Below are 23,150 nucleotides of genomic sequence, written 5' to 3'. Positions count from 1 at the left end.
ATTGATAATTTTCTGAAGACTTATATACTTAGCACTTAGAGTGATTTTCTTCCATAGATCGGAAAGTGCTTTACTAAGAAGGATAAACCCCAAATTTCACACAAGGAGAAGCTGAGATACATCATGCCTGGGGCACAGTCTACAATGGAATCCAGTTTCCTTATACTCACTGTTGGACCATGCTATCTCCTCTGATTTTCAAAAGCTCACATCAATTTACTTAAATCCAGAGACGTTATGAAATTTACTACTCCCTTAAATTTTCCCCTTTCATTTAAATAACATAATTTAAGTCCTGTGCAATCCTCTGTAAGAGGGTAACTATATAAATATATAGATTTTATAAATTAATTGTAGCAAGTCTGCAACAGAGACAAGTCTAATTCTGCCTTTTGAACAGAGCTTCTGGTAAGTGTAAAGAAACTAGAAAATTAAGACCAATGTTTTGTCTGATTTAACTTTTCTAGAATATGGAAAAAATTAAAGATAGGGCCCCGTTAGAAAAGATGCTGAGGACCCACAAGTCCTGTTAAGTGCTACTGGAGCAGTGGTACGCAGCGGCTATGACAACATTCAGGCCAGTAACAAAGGCTGTGGTCGAGATTTTCAAAGAAGTACAATTCCTTGAAATACTTTGAAAACATCAACCTATACCACTGCCTATTCCAGACATAGTGGTTGCCCTAAAAAAACCTTGACATTTACTGCTATAACTCTTTAAATATTATTTGTGAATTCTCCATACTAAGTTTTGGGAATATGTCCCCAAGCTAGCAAGGAAAGAGGCACATTGGAAGATTTTTCAGGATGCTCAGTGTAAAACTAATATGCAAGATCCTGTTTCTCATCTGAAAAAGAAAAAATTCCAGTGCCCCACTTAGTGGATAGATTGACGTATGTAAGAGGAAAAGAATTCCTTTGGATGAAAGATGCTGTGCACTTATCTGTACCGCAAGCAGCAAACAATATGGTGTTCCGAGTGACTCAGGAGCATAAAGCTATTTTGTAAAAATGAACCCCAGGTTAGGCATATTTCATCTCCTCCATAACTTCCATTCAGTAATTTTTTAATTTATAGCCAGGACACTTTTTTAAAAAATGAGTCACAGCATACAGGCTCAAATTAATGTATTTGAAAAAAGAAGGCAAACTATGTTCTTTCTGCTTCACGTGTTTTTAGCCAGAATCATGAGTAATATTTTCTGTTATCTGTCTTTTATTAGTGATGATGCATGAGGCAAGAACATACTTTGATCTCCATATTCTGTAACAAGTCCCATTGCTGAGAGGAAGGAATACCTTATTTTGACTAATAAGGAAAGAAATAGTGACATGAGAATGAGAAATACAGTATTTCTATGCCTTACCAAGTTCTCTCATTTATACAGTACAGTAATTTATCCAGTGGAGAGTAAGATGTCATCCATTACTGACGAGAAAATACCACTTCCCATGAGGGGTCAAGGAAAGGGTTTTCTCCAGCCATAGCCTACATAGCATAAGTGGTAGGCTCTGTAATATATTACTAGTACAGTATCACAGTAGTGCCCGTAATATCCTGAAAAAGAAAAGGAGTACTTGTGGCACCTTAGAGACTAACCAATTTATTTGAGCATAAGCTTTCGTGAGCTACAGCTCACTTCATGCTGTAGCTCACGAAAGCTCATGCTCAAATAAATTGGTTAGTCTCTAAGGTGCCACAAGTACTCCTTTTCTTTTTGCGAATACAGACTAACACGGCTGTTACTCTGAAACCCGTAATATACTGTGCACTGCCCAGCTAGAGAAGACAATGCAGTCCTGCCCCAACGTTATTTACCATTGTCACAAGGTGGTTGTGAGGATTAACTAGAGCTGGTAAAGCCCCTGAGAATGCCCAGTACTAAGCTACAGACACTGAAATCTAGGGGATATCTGAAGAAGATCACCAGCTTATCCCATCAGTCATAATTGTGCACAGGGCAAGTGGGGCTCTCTTAGAATCTAACACAGGAAAGCACCCCTATTCAGCACAAGTGCTTAAGCATATGTTTAACTTCCAGCATGTAAAGCAGGTGCCTCGGTGCTTTCCTGGCTCAGGACCTAAGGGACTGATCTGCAACCTACTCTCTCATATACGTAGCTCCGCAATACATACATATATACTATATAAACATGTATATAAAAAAAGTGTATGGACAAGATATAGTAGCAGAGCTAATAGCACTGCCCATTACTGAGGTAGCCTAACATGTTCCATTAGAAGACCCTGTTTTCAGCTGCTTATAACTTTAACTGTTCTGACTGAAATTTTCTATGCTGGCTGTCTGCCACAGGCTGAAAGTTTTTGAAAAATGTTAGCAAAACTATTCAGCCATTTCCGAGAATGAGGAAATGGGAAATAGGGAAAAATAACATAAGAACATAAGAATGGCCATACGGGGTCAGACCAAAAGTCCATCCAGTCCAGTATCCTGTCTACCGACAGTGGCCAATGCCAGGTGCCCCAGAGAGAGTGAACCTAACAGGTAATGATCTAGTGATCTCTCTCCTGCCCTCCATCTCCACCCTCTGACAAACAGAGGCTAGGGACACCATTCCTTACCCATCCTGGCTAATAGCCATTAATGGACTTAACCTCCATGAATTTATCCAGTTCTCTTTTAAACCCTGTTCTAGTCCTAGCCTTCACAACCTCCTCAGGCAAGGAGTTCCGCAGGTTGACTATGCGCTGAGTGAAGAAAAACTTCCTTTTATTTGTTTTAAACCTGCTGCCCATTAATTTCATTTGGTGGCCCCTAGTTCTTATATTATGGGAACAAGTAAATCACTTTTCCTTATTCACTTTCTCCATACCACTCATGATTTTCTATACCTCTATCATATCCCCCCTTTGTCTCCTCTTTTCCAAGCTGAAAAGTCCTAGCCTCTTTAATCTCTCCTCATATGGGACCCGTTCCAAACCCCTAATCATTTTAGTTGCCCTTTTCTGAACCTTTTCTAATGCCAGTATATCTTTTTTGAGATGAGGGGACCACATCTGTATGCAGTATTCAAGATGTGGACATATCATGGATGTATATAAGGGCAATAAGATATTCTCCATCTTATTCTCTATCCCTTTTTCAATTATTCCTAACATCCTATTTGCTTTTTTGACTGCCGCTGCACATTGCGTGGACGTCTTCAGAGAACTATCCACGATGACTCCAAGATCTTTCTCCTGATTAGTTGTAGCTAAATTAGCACCTATCATATTGTATGTATAGTTAGGGTTATTTTTTCCAATGTGCATTACTTTACATTTATCCACATTAAATTTAATTTGCCATTTTGTTGCCCAATCACTTAGTTTTATGAGATCTTTTTGAAGTTCTTCACAGTCTGCTTTGGTCTTAACTATCTTGAGCAGTTTAGTATCATCTGCAAACTTTGCCACCTCGCTGTTTACCCCTTTCTCCAGATCATTTATGAATACATTGTTTTGCTCATATTAAAAATCTCTGATAATCTTTTCTTTGAGAAGATATAGTGCTTCCATGTTTTGGAAGAGAGACTTGAAATTTGGCAGGATCATATTCTTTGTGTCAGCGAGGTTTATCTTTTGCCTACACCATGAATGGGATGGAAGAGGTCATACTTGGGGGGAAGGGGCAAGAGAGTCTGTGCCCACTAGAGTGCATGTCACTTCAGAGCCTGGAATGGAAAATTCCATGACTTATACTATAAATTCTCCTGACTAAATCTTAAGGGGGTCGCTGCTTGGGGGGGGATTCTGGGGGGTGTCAAGGCCAGCCATGGCACCAGCTGCCCAGGGACTGCTGCTCAGGTGGTCCCCAGGGTCAGCCACACTGGCCACTGCTCAGGTGGCCCTAGGGCTGGCTGCCTGGGGCTGTCTGAGCAGTGGCCCATGCAGCTGGGCCCGGGGCCACTCCAGCTGGTGGAGCTGGCTTCAGGGCCATCCCAGCAGCTGGCTGCAGAGCCACTCCAGCAGTGGCTGGTGTGGCTGTCACCAGAGCCTCCTGAGCAGCTGGCCTTAGAGCCAGCTGCTTAGGCAGACCTGCAGTCAGCCACACTGGCCCCCACAGAAGTCACAGAGGTTGTGGAAAGTCACAGAATCAATGACTTCCACGACCTCCATGACAAACATGCAGCCCTAGTTATGATACAGTCTTTAATTACTGGATCACATACTATTTTTTGTCACAAGACCCCTGCATCATTAAATGCACAAGACTTGAAAAAGTCCACTCAATGAACAACTATTCAATATTTTATTTTCCTCTTCGCTCTGTGGACCTCGGCCTTATTTACCGCACACTATTCAAATCCTGCTCTGAAGGCATAAATATTAATTTCTTCATGCACTTTTCTCTGGTGTTCATCACTATAGCATCTGAGTGCTTCACAAACATTAATAAAAAGAAAAGGAGTACTTGTGGCACCTTAGAGACTAACAAATTTATTTGAGCACAAGCTCTGAAAAAATCAGGTCTTTGGCGTTTCAAACTTTGCACCACTAATTTTAGGTGCCCAATATGAAACACTGAAGACCTGATTTTTGAGAGTCCCTTAGTATTATACTGTAGGTTATATATTCCCATTGACTTAAGTTGCAACTAAGTGCTCAGCACTTTTGCAGATCAGACCCCAAGATCTGAAGTCAGGCACCCTGAAAATGTGGGATACACAATTAATAACCAGTTTACTGTAAGTCACTTGCCCAGCATCATTTAGGAACGCTATTGCAGAGGCAGGGATAGAATACAGTTTTCCAGGGCAGCCTTCTACTGTCATACAGTGGCTGAGGATTTGGTCCAAAATCTCCATTCAGTAGCTGATTGGCAACACCACAGGTTAGGGGATATGGGAAGTGCTGAATGCTGGCACCACACACCACAGCTTTCCTGAGCCTAGAGCTGGCCTCCAGTTCCCTCCAATGCCTCTCCTGCATCCTCTCCGCAAGAGGGATCTTCCCGAGCACAGCCTCACAGAATGTGAAGCCTTGAACAAGATGAATGAGCTAGACTTTATGTCAGTTGGCCGGCCCACATAAATACTACTGAGATATGATTTTTTCAGGTCACTATACTTGTTTTCCACGCTTCCTATCTCAATTGCCAAACCAATTTTAAAAAAAATCAAAAGATGATGAATTACTTTGCTGGGCAGAAAAGACACTCCTGCTTGAACCACACCATTCATTTGGATATGGAGGATAGACAAGAGCCTTCTTTCACGGGCCAAGAGCACTGCCATTGGTCAAGCTCCTTGGGTGGTACAAAAACATAGCAAAACACACTGGATCAGCATAGAAGAGCATGATTTACATTTTCCACATTTCCTAAGAACTTTAGTGAACATCCTGGGTTGTGGCTGAATAGTGTTTAGAGGCAGTGCTGTGCAAAGGAGGCTTTTGTAATCATGGTAGGAAAGACTGAGCCTGCTGCTGCTTTGTGCAGGGTGGTCCCACTGTACAGAGCGAGTAAAACCTGAGGTTGCGCTTTAAACAGATACAAGAGGCCAAAAATACAGCCAAGTACTGGGTTAGCAGAGGCACTTTCCCTTTGTTCACGCCCCTTTTTTCTGCTAGATCACTTAAACCAGCTTTAGGTCCAGATTATGCTGGTATAAATACAGGAGCACTACAATGGAGCACCTGGACAATTATAATTACATGTTAGAGCATAACATAGTAACAATATTCAGATTGTCACCATTTTTTATTAACAGCATTTAGATCTCTACAAAATATATCAAAAGAAAAATGTCCAGTTTTCCAGTGCCTGAAGAGGAAAAACTTAAGCCACACATAAATCAAGCTTCAGTATAATCTTTTTTCTCATTACTCAGCATCACATCTTGGGAAAGTATTCACATTAAACATACCCAGAGGGCACCTTACCAAGAGTTAGATGTAAGAGCATGTCGGATATGGATGCCCAATTGAGCTTCTTATCCAATACCCATCGTCATAGCAACTATGCTGATAGGAATTAGCAAACTAATTCAGAAAAATAACCACCCCAGCCCAGAATTTTCACACCTTTGAAGTACTAAACTTGAACCAAACCCAAATATTGAGACAAACTGTTTTCCCTTCCAGTTTCTGAAGAGACAAGTGTCACGAGTAAGGCTGCAAGTCTGTCACGGAGGTCATGGATTCCGTGACTTTCCGGGACCTCTGTGACTTCTGCAGCAGTCGGTGCAGCTGGCCTGGGGGCCGCCTGAACAGCTTGGGCAGCCCCTGAACTAGCCGCACCGGCTGCTGCTGGGGCAGTCTTGGGCCGCTGCCCGCACACTCCCAGCAGCAGCAGAAGTTTGGGTGTGGGAGGAGGCTCTGGGCTGAGGCAAGGCGTTAGAGCATGGGAGGGGGGTTAGGGCTCTGGGCGGTGCTTACCTGATGGGGGGAGGGGCTCCCCAGAAGTGGTGACATGTCCCTCCCTGAGCCCCTAGGCAGAGGCATGGCGAGGCAGCTCTGTGCGCTGCCTCTGCCCACTGGCACCACCCTTACAGCTCACCATCCCCACAGCTCCCATTGCTGTGTCATTCCCTGCAGAGTGGGCACAGCCCGAGGAGCCCCCCTGGCCATGCCTCTGCCTAGGAGCTGAGGGACATGTTGCTGCTTCCGGGGAGCTGTGTGGAGCCTGGTAGGGAGCCTTCCAGCCCCGCCAACCTCCTCACCCCACCCCAGCAGCAGCGGGGGTCCCACCCCCACCCCAGAGCAGCTGCAGTGCCCCTGGGTGCCCCCAGGCAAGCCGCCCCCTCCCCCCGAGCACCCAGTTTTAGTTAGGGGTATATAGAACAAGTCCTGGACAGGTCATGGGCCATGAATTTTTGTTACTGCCTATGACCTGTCCATGACTTTTACTAAAAATACCCGTGACTAAAACGTAACCTTAATCATGAGTTATGACAAAGGCTGTTTCTCTTACCATGTCTGGAAGTGGAAACATCAGCATTCTTTGATAAAAGCCTTTTCCTGTGATATTTCTGGCCTCATTTTCAAGAAGCAGTGGTGGTCAAATCAGTGGTTGTGAATAATACTAATTACAAAGGTGGTCCTTTTTTCTGTTTGTAAATAAAGTTTTATATCTATTAATTTGTTAAGCATTTATCAAACAGTTTCGATGATCAACCTTCAGCCAATTGTATACACTGACTATTCAGTATATTGTGTGTGTGATTTGTAATGAAGGCTACATTCTCTGAACTCCCTGTTTGGATGACAGTGATTTTAAACCGTAAAATAACAACAAATAACTACTAATAAATAGAGAATCATTTAATTCTGGTGTTATTTTTCAGATGAGTAAGCATTTGTGCTAAAATTTGAAAAACTTGTGGGATTCAATAATCTTTTCACAAATACCCATTGGTTAACTACATACTTCTGAATAAGAAATATGATCCTATGAATAATACCAAAGTCAACCCATTTACTTAGATTACCTTTGCACATTTTTTTCAGTATTCAATCAGCATTACTTAAGGGGTTCAAATGAGCTTCCTAATTCCAAGTTTTTGAGTTGCATCCATCAGTACTTACTGGGACATCCAACCAACCAAGAAACTTTTCTTCTTTTTAATCTTCTAATAATCCTACTACAGCAATTTCACGCTCTAGTACATCTGCTTCCAAAAGACCTTTTTATTGTGTTTCTATGTCTAAACTAAAAAAAACATGGATGTTACAATTAATTCTTAATGCAGAAGAGCTTCTAAACTGAACAGAAGAAATTTCTCCAAGATGGCATCTACTCTGGCATGGTGATAGCATTTAGTGCTTACTTATCGTTCCTTTCTGAACTGGAAGACTAGTAGCTTATCTGCCTTCCTACATTTCTCATGCTGTAAACGTGTAGTGGAAGTCACTCACTCTAGATTTCACCTCAGTGTTTTGCAGCTCTCTCCTAAGAGCATCAATTATTCATTCATTCCAGCTTCTTTATATTCCTTTTCAGATAAGCTGTTTTATAGATACCTTTATGTGTTTGTAAAGACCAGGCCATGAACTGTCTTGCCTAATGGCATGGTAGGAGGCTGGCCTACTGGTTGAAGCAGAGGTGAACAGGCCTTGTGGCCAGAGACTGAATCAGGAGCCGAATCACCAAGCCCATGGAGTGAACCGAAGCTGAGAGAAAGAAATGAGGAGCCAAGGATTGGAGCCAGAGTATCAGATGGAGAATGGCTGGAGCCAGGAATGGAAACCAGGAACAGGGAGCCAGGGGAAGGAAACTAAGAGTCAGAGCTAGGAACAAGGGACAGGAAGCAGAACCAGAAACATAGCTACAGATGCTATTGAGCAGCCAGGAACCCAGCCCTGCTGCAGGGTTTAAGAATATCCTCCTGGAGTCTTTAGCCCCTCAGTAGGCCAGATTCATTAACTGAATCAGCTGAGGGCAACGATCTGGGTCTGGATTAAGTTGTGAGCCCCTGACAGTGCCTAATGTAATTTCCACCCAAATAACACTATTGCTAGTTTAAATACACCCTTTACTGCTTCCCACAGAGTACTCTAGAATATTTCATTGTAAGTAGCATCTCGGCCAGCGTTTACCAAAGCTGAATCTTTGTCTAATTGAGATAAGCATATCATATATGAAATATTTTCCCAAGTATTCCTCAATCCCAATGGCATTTTATTTCTTCCTCTTGTGAAGTCATAGCTATATGAAAAGGTGATTTATAATTATTGATGTTGCCTGTCTGATGATTTCCTAGTCAATAAATCTATAATCTCTTGGACATCTGAGAATTACCATGTTTAATGCTTGAGGAAGTAAACCCCAGTGAAGCTGTTGAATAAAGAGATAAAATACTTCTATTTTGTACAGAAAATTTTGCTCAGAGGTAAAATGCAACATAGTTTGAATTACTAAACTCTAATGCAGAGTCTGACTGATTCAAGATTCCTTCTCCCTTTTGTCTGCCTACTGTATGTTCCACTTCCTAGAAAATAGTGGCCTTTATTATTTCTACTTAAACAATACTTCCCTTCAGTTTTAACTGTTACACCCATAGAAATGAAGCATAAAAAACAAAGTATAACTTTGGCCTAACATTATGACTGGTGACATTTTGTGTGTCCAAGGTCTAAAGAAAGTTGATAATGAGAGAGTTTACAGTGTATACCCCTTCCACACTAAATACTTTACTCAAGAGGTTAAAAGTTCAAAGTTGAGTCAAAGTCTACACTGCCTCCACTCTTCCCTTTTAATTGTCTGAGGTCAGGAAGTTAATAATACCAGTAATCCCCAGTAGAGACCTCTTTCTCACTCTATGAACTTTAAACTTGTTCTGTTTTTTTCAAAGGGTAAAAAGTTCAGTGAAAACACAGTGGATTTTCCTCTAGTCTCCACCAATTCAACCTGAAGGGTTAAAAGTTTAACTGTAAAAGAGAAACCTTTGTTCTCTGAGCTACATTTAAAGAGTTCAATTATTATAAAGGTAAAGATTTCAAACACAAGCTAAAGTCCAAAGTGATTCAGTTCCATAATGATGAAAATACTGAAGTAAAAGGAAGTCCTTTGATCTGTTATCACTTACATCTGAAGTGATTGTCAAAATCTATTTTCTCTTCCGTTTGAACTTTGGAAGAGTAATGCAGCCACATGCGTCCCTAAGGCCAAATATATCTGTTAAACAGCAACAAACTGCATTTGTGAATTTGTCCTACTTTTCACTGGCAATGTCTTTTCCCCAAGTAAGTATTCATGGGAGGAAGGGTATTGTCTTTACTAGGACTTTTTGTACTGTTTACCTGGCACCAATGCGGCCCCATTAGTAGCATCAATGGTGGAAGCATCAAGTGTAAATCAGTCACAGGTTTTCTTACCACTTCCCTGTTTAACCTGTCTCTGAAGAGTAACAATCTTATTTACACCTTCAAGCAATAGTTTTGTTGGGTTCTGTAGAAATTACAATTAGCCAAGATTTGCAAAGTATTTATACCACACACTTTAGTTGAGAAGAACATAAAGAAGTTGAATGAACTGATTGCTCTTAAAAGAGTGTTAAACTACTGATGTGAAATCTAGAGACACTTACCAGCTGTATATGGTTTCATCATGACACATCATGTGTTTGCTTCACACTAGTGTGTCTAGTGGTGCTAGACAAAGAGTGTGAAAGTTCCAAGGGTAGACAAGGTATAGAAGTCTTTAAGTCTCCACTCATTTTGCTTAAACCAATAATCCAGGTAACTGTAAAGCAAGCTGCGTACAATTCCTGGTGCATTTGTCAATTTGGTGATTTGCTATACATTTTAAAGAGAGATGAATACAGTGATATCACTATGTTTACAGTTCATTTAAATGTTAAAATTTCCTTTTGATCTCTGAATTAACGGAATACAGCATAGACAGGGACTGTTTGATTACATTGTTAACCTCTAACAATATATATGTAAACACACAAAAACACAAACAGTTATCCATGATTATGTCCCTAAAGGTTGAATCTGCCTGCAGGATGCTTAACCCTCTCCGGCCATGTGTCACATTGGGTTTTGTCTGGGAGACCCTGTGAAGCTAGCCACTGAAGAAGTACCACTCAGGAGGTTCTGAGTGGTGGCTCCCCACAGCCCAACTGATTGGCCCATACCAGTGTATAAATCAGGAAGTCATCACAGGGAGCTGTCTGAGCCACAACATAGACTGCTTGCTTCCTTCCACTCCAGATCATGCCTTGCTGAAAACCCCAGACTCCGGCTTCTGACCCAAGTTTGACCCCGACTTTGCTACTGCCTTCTGTCTGCAGCTTGGTGCCAGATCCTGACTTCCTGGCATACTGACTCAGCTTGACACCAACTCCGCTACTTGTCTCCTGAATGCAACTTGGTAACTGACCTGAGCACTACCCACTGAGGTTACCCACAGCCCAGTCTTGAGAGTTTTCTCAGACCCTTCGGCTCCCCACATCCCACCTCTCCATAGAAGATGGAAGAGGTGGGCTTCCCTCCAATCAATGGGCCCCCGAGGGCCTGGGACCTGCAGTCACCCATTGGCAGGCAGAGAACCTCATGCTACAGACACAAGTACAGACCCTATCCAAGAAGTTAGCCTGGTCACAGGCCCAAGTGATGCAGCTCGCTGCCGAAGCATAGACCCTATGCTATCCCTCTGTCCCCACAGTTCTGACACTGGGGGTACTTGAACCAATGCAAGCTGCTCTTCCTGCTCCACCACAGAAAGCACCCCACAGACCAGACAAAGGTGAAACTAGTAGTCAACCCCCCTCGCTGGTAAAACACTCAACTAAGTTTCTCCCTGTTGGAGCAGAACAGCCCAATGCTGTCTTGCTCAGACGTCTTCCTGCAAGCCTTCTTGATGATCTTTGACAACCCACATCGCATCCACTCTGTGGAGGCTGCTCTCCTGGAGCTTCACCGAGGGCAAGGGCTTGCCATTTCCTACACCAGTTCTGGTGGGGACTCAGTGAGGAGCTAAAAGATGAGGTAGCCCACAATGAAAAGCCCTCCTACCTAGAGACCTTTATTGATCTTGCCCTGTGCATTGACTCTTGGCTCCATGACCAGAAGAAGAAAAGAAGGGATAATCCAATACCCTTATGTCCACCCATTACACCAAAGCCTATAGAACAAGTCCTGAAGCTATGCTGGACCTGGATTGCAGACGTCTGACCCCAAAGGAGAACAAATGCTGACATGCTGATGATAGTTGAATCTGTTTTTATTGTAGGATGCTAGGATGCACCCTTGCCTCCTGCCCAGCTTGAAAGAGGTCTAGACACAAACCAGCTGAAATCCAATAGGGGGATAGAACTCTGGGGATGCCCAGGCTGTATGTTCTAGAACTACCCCCAAGTAGAATCCAACCCAGAAACCAGAAGGGCTCCCCACATTTCCTATTGCCACTGAGATTGTAGCTCTTCCAGAAGGCAACTGATGATGATAGACTCCAGGGCTGCTACCAACTTTATAGGCGCCAAGGCAGCTTAAACCCTTCTGATCCCTTTCTAGCCAAAACCCATGCCAGACCCAGTAGAGACTATTAAAGGGTTGCTCCTATTATTGGGACTGGTGACTCAAGATACCATCCCCCTAGAGGCTGTAGTGGAAGGGTACCAGGAAATAATATGCTTTGATGTGATCCACTCACCATTTTTTCCAGTAATTATTGGCAATCCTTGATTGGAGCAGCAAGACCCATGTATTTTCTTGCAGTAGAAGAGCATTAGCTTCCCCTGCAAATATTGCCAGAAATCTTGCCTCCAACAAGTCAACCAATTCCTCCCTCAGTGATCCACACTCAGAGCCCCAGATAAGATCCTGGAAAGTAAGGCCCCAGACAGTGGGGGATAACCACAAGGGGGAGGCTCCAGACCAGAATCCTGGCCTCCCCAATAAGTACCAAGATTACCTAGATGTGTTTTAAAGGAAAATATGGATTCACTACCCCCACTGTCCAATAAACACTATGGATAGATATACACATCTGAACCAGAGCTGGAGGCACTGTGCATGTTTATCCAGGAAAATCTCATAGAAGGGCTTCATTTGGCCACTCAACTCCAGCAGGAGCACCAGTCCTCTTTGTGTGAAAAACAAAGTGTGTCAGTATGCCTCTTCATAAACTATTATGCACTGAATGATAACCAATACCACCTGCCCCTCATCCTGGAATTGTTGGACCACCTGTTGAGTGCCAGGATCATCACTAAACTAGATCTTCAGGGAGCATACAATCTAGTGCGCATAAGGCTTGGGGACAAATGAAAGACTGGCTTTTTGTACCCAATATGGGCATTTTGAATACCTAGTAATGCTGTTTGGCTTAATCAATGCACCTGCAACATTTCAACTTTTGTAAGCATGTTGAGGGACATCCTGGACCAATACTTGATCATCTACATGGATGTGTCCAAAGTGGCCTTCAGGCCAGTACTCTTGCAGAAACTCAGTCTTCAGTCATTATACACCCTTTTGCATACTACTCTCAAAGACTCACCCCCACAGAAATAGTGGACAAAATGCTACTTGTCATCAAAACTGCTTTTGAAGAATGGCATCACCACCTTGGGGAGCTTTGCACTTGGGGCAGGTCCTTACCAACAATAAGAACCTTGAGTACCTCTGCAAGGCCTGAACTTTGAACCAAATGCAGTTAAGGTGGGCCTTGTTCACCTACTGCACCAAGATGCCCTTGGCACCTTAGATCCCTTGGCACCTGAGTTCCCCTGGAGACTCCAGCTAGGCCTTGGTCATCCCCCTTGACTTCATTATGGAACTCTCAGAATCCAATGGACACACAGTAGGGTCTTAATGGTCATGGACCGTCTTATTAAAATGGCTCATTTCATCTCCTGCACTCACCAGCCCTGTGCTGAGACTACTACACAATGCTGGTGCAAACCGTGGTTCATCTTCACAGATTTCGGACAACATAATTTCAGACTGAGGCCTACAGTTTACCTCTCACTTTTGGTGTGAAGTGCTCTGGGTACAGGACATCCATCTATCCACCTCCACCACATACTACCCCCAAACAGATGGACAAACTGAAAGGGTGAACCAATTATAGGAACAATACCTGAGATGTTCTGTGAACTATCACCAGGATAACTGGTCCACACTCCTGTTGTATGCAGTTTACTTATAACCATGCTGACCATGCCTTTCCAGGTTGGAGCCCCTTCTTTGTGAATTACAAGTTCTACCCGGTGCTACCCAGAACCCAGCCAGCACCGACTGAGTCCAACAGATCCATCTCATCCAGGAGGAGCTCAAGAACCACCTAAAAGACGTGAAGGCGGCTTACAAGAGACATCAATGACAGGAAGCTCCAGTGTTCCCAGCAGGCCAGAAGGCACAGCTCACTGCAAAGCAACTCCAGCTTAGTTGACCCTCCCGGAAACTGGACCACCAGTTCCTGGGACTCTTCCAGATATGGCAGCAGAGCAAGCCAGTTACCTTTAAACTACAACTTCCACAGTCCCCCAAAATACAAGCAATATTTCATATTTCCCTTCTAAAGCCCTATACTGAGAATCCCTGCCCTGACTAAACCACACCCCCATCTCCACTGGTTGAAATCCAGGGTCATGAGGACTAAGAAGTGCATTCCATCCTCGATTCCCAATGGACGTGTGGCCACATGTGCTATCTCATGGACTGGGCAGGCAATAGCCCTGAAGAGCACACCTGGGAACCTGCTTCCCATGTACACACCCCCCGACCTGGTGACAGAGTTATGTAGGACTCATCCTGACAAGCCTGAACTGGCACCACCACAAGGAGTTGTGGTGAGGGAGGATTAAGTAAGAACTTGTGTGACTAGAACCATGGCAGTTCTAGGCTGCCAACACTTCCATCAGAAACTCAGGCAGGATCTCTGCTGGGGAGCCCTGTGGAGCTAGATGGTGCAGGAAGTACTGCCCAGCCCGGCCTGAGTAGGCAGCTCCTGTGGTTCACTGAGTGACTCATGCTGGTATATAAACCAGCAAGCCATCACAGGGAGCTGTCTGAACAACACGTGCCTGCTTGCTTCAGCTCCAGACTTTGCCTTGCTGTGAACCCCAGACTCCAGCTCCTGACCCCAACTCATTCCCAGCTCTTCCACTTGCTTTTGGTCTGCAACTTGGCACCTGACCCTGACTTCCTGGTATCCTGACACAGCTCAACCCCACATCCATTAATGGTCTCCTAACCACAACTTGGTAACTGACCTGTGCATACAGGCTGCCCATGTCCTGGCCCTGACAGGAGGATCCTGATTCAAGTATCAACTACAACATCTGAGAAACAGTGTGTAAGTGTACATGCATTATTTCTGTAAGTCTGTAGCAAGATACCAACCAGGAATGGGGCAGCAAGGAAGGTTCTAGACAGTGCTTTACATTGAAGCATTAACAAAACCAGAATAGCATTAGGGACAATACTGTTTTCTTTATTCTAATAAAGTTTCTTGTACAGTGTAAAACAAGAGGACTTTGATTCTTTACCATCACCACATAATATACCAGAGAGAAGGTGGGCACCTGAAGTGATAATCAATTAAATCTTCTCTACTGTCAGGCCTCTTGCTGATAGATAATAATAAGAGGTACTTTGAAAAGTCAAAAGAATTATAAATAAAGGCCCAATTAATCCCTGGTGTAAATCCATTGAAGTCAGATTGACATCACTGAAGTAAATGGAATAACATCAGCAATGAATTTGGCCCACCATTCTTTTTTAATTCTAGTTTTGGTTATGAGTCTTGTGATGGAAGCCATCTTGCTGAAAAGCAATGTCATTTCTGATATCAGTAGCAGAGGTATTTTTTCAGAATTCACTTTTTAAGAATTGATTCAAACATTTTCTTCAGTTTTTGCCTATCTGGTTTCACAGTCCTCAAGTTTGATATCTGAGCAAACCTAGAGTCTCCGAATGCAAATGTATGAGCTTCACATGTTTACCTTGTATTATGTTAATGAAATGTTAATGAGGACATGCAAGACATCCTTGGAGACCAGCACATTTCCTGGAGATTGTAAATTTCCTAATATTGTGCCTTCTTAGAAAAAACTAATAATAATTTAATTTTCTGTCATGTCAGCATTTTTGGTTTCTGCTGCTCTACTTTTATAACCCAATTGCACCAATTTCCTTGGTTAAGAGTCTTTGTTCTGGAATCACAGGGCAATGATTTTCTCATTTTTCTGGTCTAAATTTAGTTTAACAATTCATTATCCAAGGGACATTGGGAAGAAATACACGTTAATTGATCATTTGTCTAGTTTAACACAGATTACAGTTACAGTTGTCAGTACAAACAAAGAATAATGCAGTTGTCTAACTCAATATGACCTTTGTTCATCTAAATATTTAGCTCACACTGGGAACATATTACATTCGTGCTCTGTGACTGATGAAGTTCAAGGTGTTGGTTTTGACTGATAAAACCTTATTTTGGATATGTTGGGTACGTAACTCAGAAACTACCCCATATGATATAGTAGAGACTGAGATCAAGTGAGGTACTCAAACTAACAGCTCCCTGGTTAAAATTGATGGATCCAATGACAGGGCATTTTCAAGAAAAAAGAACATCTAGAGTTTACACCACAACCTCACTTTGTTGTACAGAACCAGAAGTTTTGAGCTTTAGATCACTATTTATTCACTCAGGTTTTCCCTACAGGGGTTGGTTGATTGGAATCTGAGTGTGTTGAGTGGAGAAGGATACAGAAGATTTTATTTTGTTGTGAATGGAGATTTTGGTTGGTGTAGGGAGATGCACATTAATCCAATTTTCATCATAGTTGATTCTTACAGAGTTCTCATAGGACACGTTTGTGTTGAACAGACTTATGCACAGGTCTGTCTGGGGTCTGCTGGTTCATTAGAACTGGAAGTAGGCTTATTGACCATTTTTCAAAAAAATATCATGTAACTACTCCCATGTGACTTTTCTCAGCAAACATGGTTCAAATTCAAATATGTACCCACACACAACAAGTTCAGTATGTTAATGGATATCCACATGGAGCAAATAAAGTTTATATCTGATTTTGACAAAATATTTTTGTATGTTGCAATAGGGAGCATAACTTCGTATTACTGGAGGAGCTCCCTCTCTTAAAATCATCATTTCAAAGGGAGTCTGCTTTTGTAGATCCTTCAGTGCAACAATAACCACTCTGTAATTAGTCTTTGCTTCCCTAACACCGGTATACCCGATCTCAACTTCTACATATGCACCATTGTCTTTCATCATAATTTTTCCATACCATAGCCCTTTCACGCAACACCCTCACTTAAACAGACTTCTGTTGTATTCTAACCTCGAGCTATGAAATCAACTTGTTATTTAGACCTGTTATATAAAAAAAAACTTCATTCATGAAGTAATTTGCATGTTCTGTATATGCTTGGAGATTTTCTTTTTTTAGTAATGAAAATTTCTAGTGGATTTTAGCTACAAAGTTCAAATACAGGTGTGATAAAGGGCTTGGAGGGCCAGGTTACCAAGTGATCAGAGCTCTTGATTTCTAGCCCCTTGATCCTGACCTTAAGCTGGGGATTTTCAGTTTTCTTCCCATATCTGGGTCGAGGCCAGGGCTGGGCCTGAATTTTTGGCCCGAGGGTCACATCTGGGTGGGGAAATTGCATGCAGGGCCAAGGCAGGGGGTTGGGGTGTGGGAGGGAGTGCAGAGTGTATGGGGGGTGCAGTGTGCGGGAAAGGGTTGGGGCAGACGAGGGGAGTGGAGTGTACGAGGGGGCTTAGGGAAGGGGGTTGGAGTGCAGGGGGGGTGCGAGGTGAAGCAGGGGCCTCAGGGCATGCGGTTCGGGTGCAGGAGGGGTGCGGCAGGGGGCTCAGGGCAGGGAATTGGGGTGCGGGGTGCAGGAGGGGTTCAGGCTCCACATGGAGCTCTCTGCCCCCCCACCCCCGACCAGAGGCTGCAGGGACATGGTGCCAGCCCCTTCCAGGACCAGCACGGGGCCCGCGGCACCACAGGGGTGGCAATCACATGGGCCGGATCCAATGGCTGTAGTTTGCCCACCCCTTAAAGGGGTGTTGTACAGGGATCTGGGCCCTCCCTCAGCACTGTGTCCCAGCCCAGGACCCTGAGGAAAGTGACACTGGCAGGGTCCACCCTGCAGTGAATCTAAGTTGCTTCCCTGGCTACTTCCTACATATAGATCCATTCACTCTGATGCAATGTCCCTATAGTCCAAAACAGTGAATCACCTTACAACCAAAAAAGTCCAAAGGAACAGGGCCCTGCAAGAACTCTGCAAGGGGGTAGTTAGAGAAGAGATGTTTAGGGTCCTTACCCGCTGTGTGGACCCCTCTCAGCTCATTCTTCTGCCTGGCTTCCTGGAGAAAGATTCCTCTTTCCTACAGCCTATCTACTGCCCTTTGTCTGGGCTTCTGAGCTCCTTTTACCCTGCTCCTCCAGTCACAGCATGCTTAGCAGGTCTAGAGCAGCGGGGCTGCCTGGGGCCAGTATTGTCTTTTAACCCCTTTGGGCCCAGTGTGTGGTTTGTATAGCCCAACATAACAGGTCTTCAAATAGTTTCTTTACCCATCCCCATTATGATCACAGTAAGCCAAATTTTCATCTCACTTTCACGTGCACGCTCTCAATTCAATGGCAGCTACGAGCAGAATTTGGCCTCTATCCAAGCAACTATAAAGGTTATTTATTATGTGGATAACCAATGTGAAACCTCTCTGTCGTGAAGGGGTTAGTGGGGAAAGGAGTGGGCCAGAGATGACAGAGGACAGCCAATCTCATGTAAGCTATCAAGTAAGTTAATGTTGACCTCACATCTAGTGTAACCTTCTGCCAGGTGGAGTTGGCAGTAACAAGGGCTGGATTGAATCTCTAAGCTGGGGTTCCTCTTAACAATACAAAACAGAACTGGCTCAAACACCTATCCATTAATCTGGAAAAACTAACACCACCACAGGGCACCTTTAAGAGGCAATGCTTCCTTACTCACCAGCACTGAGTCTGTGTATAACAAAAGAAAACTTTTATTAAAAGGGAAAGGGAACCCAGCATTAATTTGGGAAAACACCACCACAACAATTCAAAAAGCATGTAATCATGGGCAACCACCAACCTCACAGTACACTGGGCAGTGTCCTTTGCCTCAGTTTCCCACCTTGCAGCGTGGAAGTCTGATGAATGAAAGTTCCTTTAAACACACCACCCCCATTTGCCTCCGCTGCAGCAGTTAGTTGTCCTTAGTGAAGACCAGAGTTCAGAGATGCACTCATGTGATTCCACTGGGTAGCAGGGAACCTCCATGCTGCTGCTTCTTCATTGTATTTCCCTGCAACACTATTCCCATACCAGATCTAAGGCTTAGCCTCCAGTAATCACTGAACAGAAACAAGGACTCTCAGTTGCCTCCAATCAGCTCTGTCTTTAATCACTGGAGAGGGGAGAAGAGGGGACTGTTAAATAGTGCCCAGGACTCTTCAAGCAGAGTCCACAACATTAGGAAGTAACACCTGTACCCACCTCCTCTCATTTTCACTTGGATTTGGCATCCCTGCCCCCTGGTTAGCAAGGGAGCTTCTGTTTAGTGACCCACTCTCTATAAGGGCAAGCTAAGTACAGTTCTGCTGCCCTTTATTCATACAATAAGGATAACAACATGGTCATTAACCTTGCATTCAAATTTATTTATTTTTTATTAAACCTAATGTTAAAATGATCTAATACACAGGTTAAGGAAAGAGTGTCTATACATCTGGGTATAATGCTTAAATTATCCAGAAGTACAAAGTTTGGTTTAAAAGTCATAAAATACATATACTACATAATCTGCAATATCCCAAATTAAGGTTAATAAATGTAGTGATACAGTTAAAATAGTAGCATCCAAATATTTGGGTACATCACTGATAAAAAATTATACTAAAAGTAGCTTGTGGAAAGCAAATATAGCAATGAATGTAGACCAGCGTTGAGCAACCTGCGACCCAAGGGCTGCACACAGCCTGTCAGGGTAATCTGCTGGCAGGCCATGAGACAGTTTGTTTACACTGACTGTCCGCAGGCACAGCTGCCCGCAGCTCCCAGTGGCCGCAGTTCACCATTCCCAGCCAATGGGAGCTACGAGAAGCGGCAGCCAGCAAGTCCCTGCAGCCCGCGGCTTCCTGCAGCTCCCATTGGCCGGGAACAGTGAACCGTGGCCACTGGGAGCTGTGGGCGGCCGTGCCTGCGGACGGTCAGTATAAACAAATTGTCTCGTGGCCTGCCAGCAGATTACTCTGATGGGCCGCGTTGCCCACAGGCTGTGGGTTACCCACCACTGATGTAGACTGTCCCTCAGTTATTGAGAATTTCGGATAGGTTGTCCCTCAGTAAATACAATCCATCAGAGAAGTATTTCAGTTACTTGTATTTTAAAATGAACTGTAACCCAAAACAGCCAAAATTGATCACTTTGGCCAAGCAACTCCATCTGCTGAACACCTAAGCAGAATAGGCACGTCTATGCAATACGGTCTGCACCTGAAGTCTTTTCCCTCAGTTTGTCAGATGACAAACTAGATGACAGGGGAGAACTCATTCAGACTCTGGCTTACATTAGCTCACATTTTGAGGGACAGAATCTCCCCTTCCTGTATTAGCTCCCGCCCCACAAGGGCAGAATCTGAGGTAACAGCCACCAGTAGAGTTCATGGCAGCACCTGTAAAAGCTGTGTCCCCATGGGACTAAGTAAGAAGAAGAGTTATGAGGCATTGGTCTCCAGATGGACCCCTGAGATCCATTGCTTCTAAGGACTGATCCCTTTGTTCTTTCAGCTAGGATCGTGAGAGGGGGGACTGGATGGGGAATGCTGCACCAGATGAAACAATCTGAGACAAATTTTGCAAATGAAAACACATGGCTTTTGCTCTCCCCTATGTAGAGAACACTCACATAGGGGACAATTTGGCCCATCTTTTGGATGGCATGGACATTCAAGCATACAAAGTTCCCTCTAAAGGGATAGTTCACTTAAAAGAACAGACTTATTAAACCAAAAGGTAAAGTAAGGAACAGCGACGAAATCTGTACATTTTCTTGTACAGAGGCAAGCAACTGTGAGATGATGATTATTTGTAAAACAAGGAGTCTTCTTAAACACATAAATCAACTTAATCCACATTTTTGTAACACGCCTGTGTGTCAACCAATTTCTTTCCATTACAACCAACCAATAAATATTGAAAGTTACCGCAGCAAAATGTTACAGGCAAATTTCTTACAACCTTGTCTGAAGACAATTCACTTCCATGAATTACTGGGTCATAACCACCATCGACATTCACAAGATTTGGGCACTAGTCAATGAAAAAAAAAACCTGCATCTTTTGACTATCCAAAAATATGAGCAAGTCATGTGGAAATAATTAATCATACAAAACTCATTAAAATTAAAAGTGTATTCTTAAATAGCTTCTTGATTGAGAACAAATGCCTCATTAATCTGGAACATATTGACTTAAGAACGCAAGTAATGTCAAAGAGAGAATAATGACTGACATGACACGGAACACAACATACTGTGTGTTCTCTATCTCAAAGGCTTACAAAGAACAGTCTTTACAAAGGTCAGTGGATGTGGTGAGTTGGAAAGGAAATCCACAGCCATTTGATGGTTTAAAATCAAACCATTTCATTGCTGAGCACTGTATAATACACAGGTTCTATGGCAGTCTTCAAAAATACTGCCCAATCAGCTATTGTTTTCAGCCGCCTCTACAGTCAGATGCCTCTGGGAACACTTCCTCTGTTCATCATTTTTAAAGAAATATTTAATTTTTAGAGATGCATCCTAGAAAGTGCCTCTCTCTTGGTATTAAAATACATGCTTCCAAATGATTCTGTAACTTAATATGTTTTTAAACTTTTAAAATTGAGATTTTCATAGTCATTTAGGGAAATTAACATTTTTATAGCTAAATACTTTTTATAGCTAAATACTGGCTTTGAAAATCACAGGCAAATTTTTTCTTAAAGTGTGATTGTAACACTCTTCTACTTTCTTGTCTTCTCCAGAGGTATACAGTGTTTAAGAGTGGTCTATCATGCCACTGCCCATGTGTTGCCATTGTCTGCTGTTGTAACAGACTATCTTTGGCATGAATTCTATATTGAAAGCCATAGTTCATGCTGTGCCTTCAAACAATGGCAACTAGAGCTGGTTGGGAATTTTTCATCACAATTGTTTTTCAATAGGAAAATTTTGATTTTGCTGAAATGTTTCAAATTCCCATGATGCACTGCAGTCTCCCTTCTTAGCTTTTGCAGTACATCATGGGAGGCATATGAGCATGGCTTATCATGGGAGACATAGTCTGACTAGGGAACCCAGCCCATAGATGAGAATGGGGGCATGAGGCACCCAAAGAACAATTCCCATGAGACACTGTGGCAGCCTAGGCAGAGGTAGATTAATGGTAAACTGAGCTAGCATGAAATGTTTTGATTTGGGAATATCTAGATATTTTATTTTGACCTAAAATGTCAAAATGAACCATTTCAACATTTCTGAATCCAAATTTTTTGTCCTCCATTCCACCAAAAATTTCAGAATTTTGACTTTGTTTTCATCCCAATGAGGACAAAAAACAAATGTCAAAATACTGGAATTTCCCACAGGATCACAATTCCAATTTTCATACAATTCTAGCAATGGCTACAGTTTAATAAAGACACACACAATATACCAATTGATCAGATTGTATCCATTTTCAGTAGATAATAGGTCCTCAATCCAGAAAGCACTAAAAATGTATTTATCTATTGAAATGAGTGGAACTACTCATGTGGTTTACATTAAGCCTAGACTAAGTGGTTTGGTGGATCAGGGCCTAAGCCCTGGTCTACACTAGGACTTTAGGTTGAATTTAGCAGCGTTAAATCGATGTAAACCTGCAGCCATCCACACGATGAAGCCCTTTATTTCGACTTAAAGGGCTCTTAAAATCGATTTCCTTACTCCACTCCTGACAAGTGGATTAGCGCTTAAATCGGCCTTGCCGGGTCGAATTTGGGGTACTGTGGACACAATTCGACAGTATTGGCCTCCGGGAGCTATCCCAGAGTGCTCCATTGTGGCCGCTCTGGACAACACTCTCAACTCAGATGCACTGGCCAGGTAGACAGGAAAAGAACCGCAAACTTTTTAATCTCATTTCCTGTTTGGCCAGCGTGGCAAGCTGCAGGTGACCATGCAGAGCTCATCAGCAGAGGTGACCATGATGGAGTCCCAGAATCGCAAAAGAGCTCCAGCATGGACTGAACGGGAGGTACGGGATCTGATCGCTGTATGGGGAGAGGAATCCGTGCTATCAGAACTCCGTTCCAGTTTTCGAAATGCCAAAACCTTTGTCAAAATCTCCCAGGGCATGAAGGATAGAGGCCATAACATGGACCTGAAGCAGTGCCGCGTGAAACTTAAGGATCTGAGGCAAGCCTACCAGAAAACCAGAGAGGCGAATGGCTGCTCCGGGTCAGAGCCCCAAACATGCTGCTTCTATGATGAGCTGCATGCCATTTTAGGGGGTTCAGCCACCACTACCCCAGCCGTGTTGTTTGACTCCTTCAATGGAGATGGAGGCAACACGGAAGCAAGTTTTGGGGACGAAGAAGAAGAAGAAGAATGATGATGATGATGAGGTTGTAGATAGCTCACAGCAAGCAAGTGGAGAAA

The sequence above is a fragment of the Eretmochelys imbricata genome, chromosome 1, assembly GCF_965152235.1.
Source record: "Eretmochelys imbricata isolate rEreImb1 chromosome 1, rEreImb1.hap1, whole genome shotgun sequence".
NCBI lineage: Eukaryota > Metazoa > Chordata > Testudines > Cheloniidae > Eretmochelys > Eretmochelys imbricata.
This window is presented reverse-complemented; position numbering follows the sequence as displayed.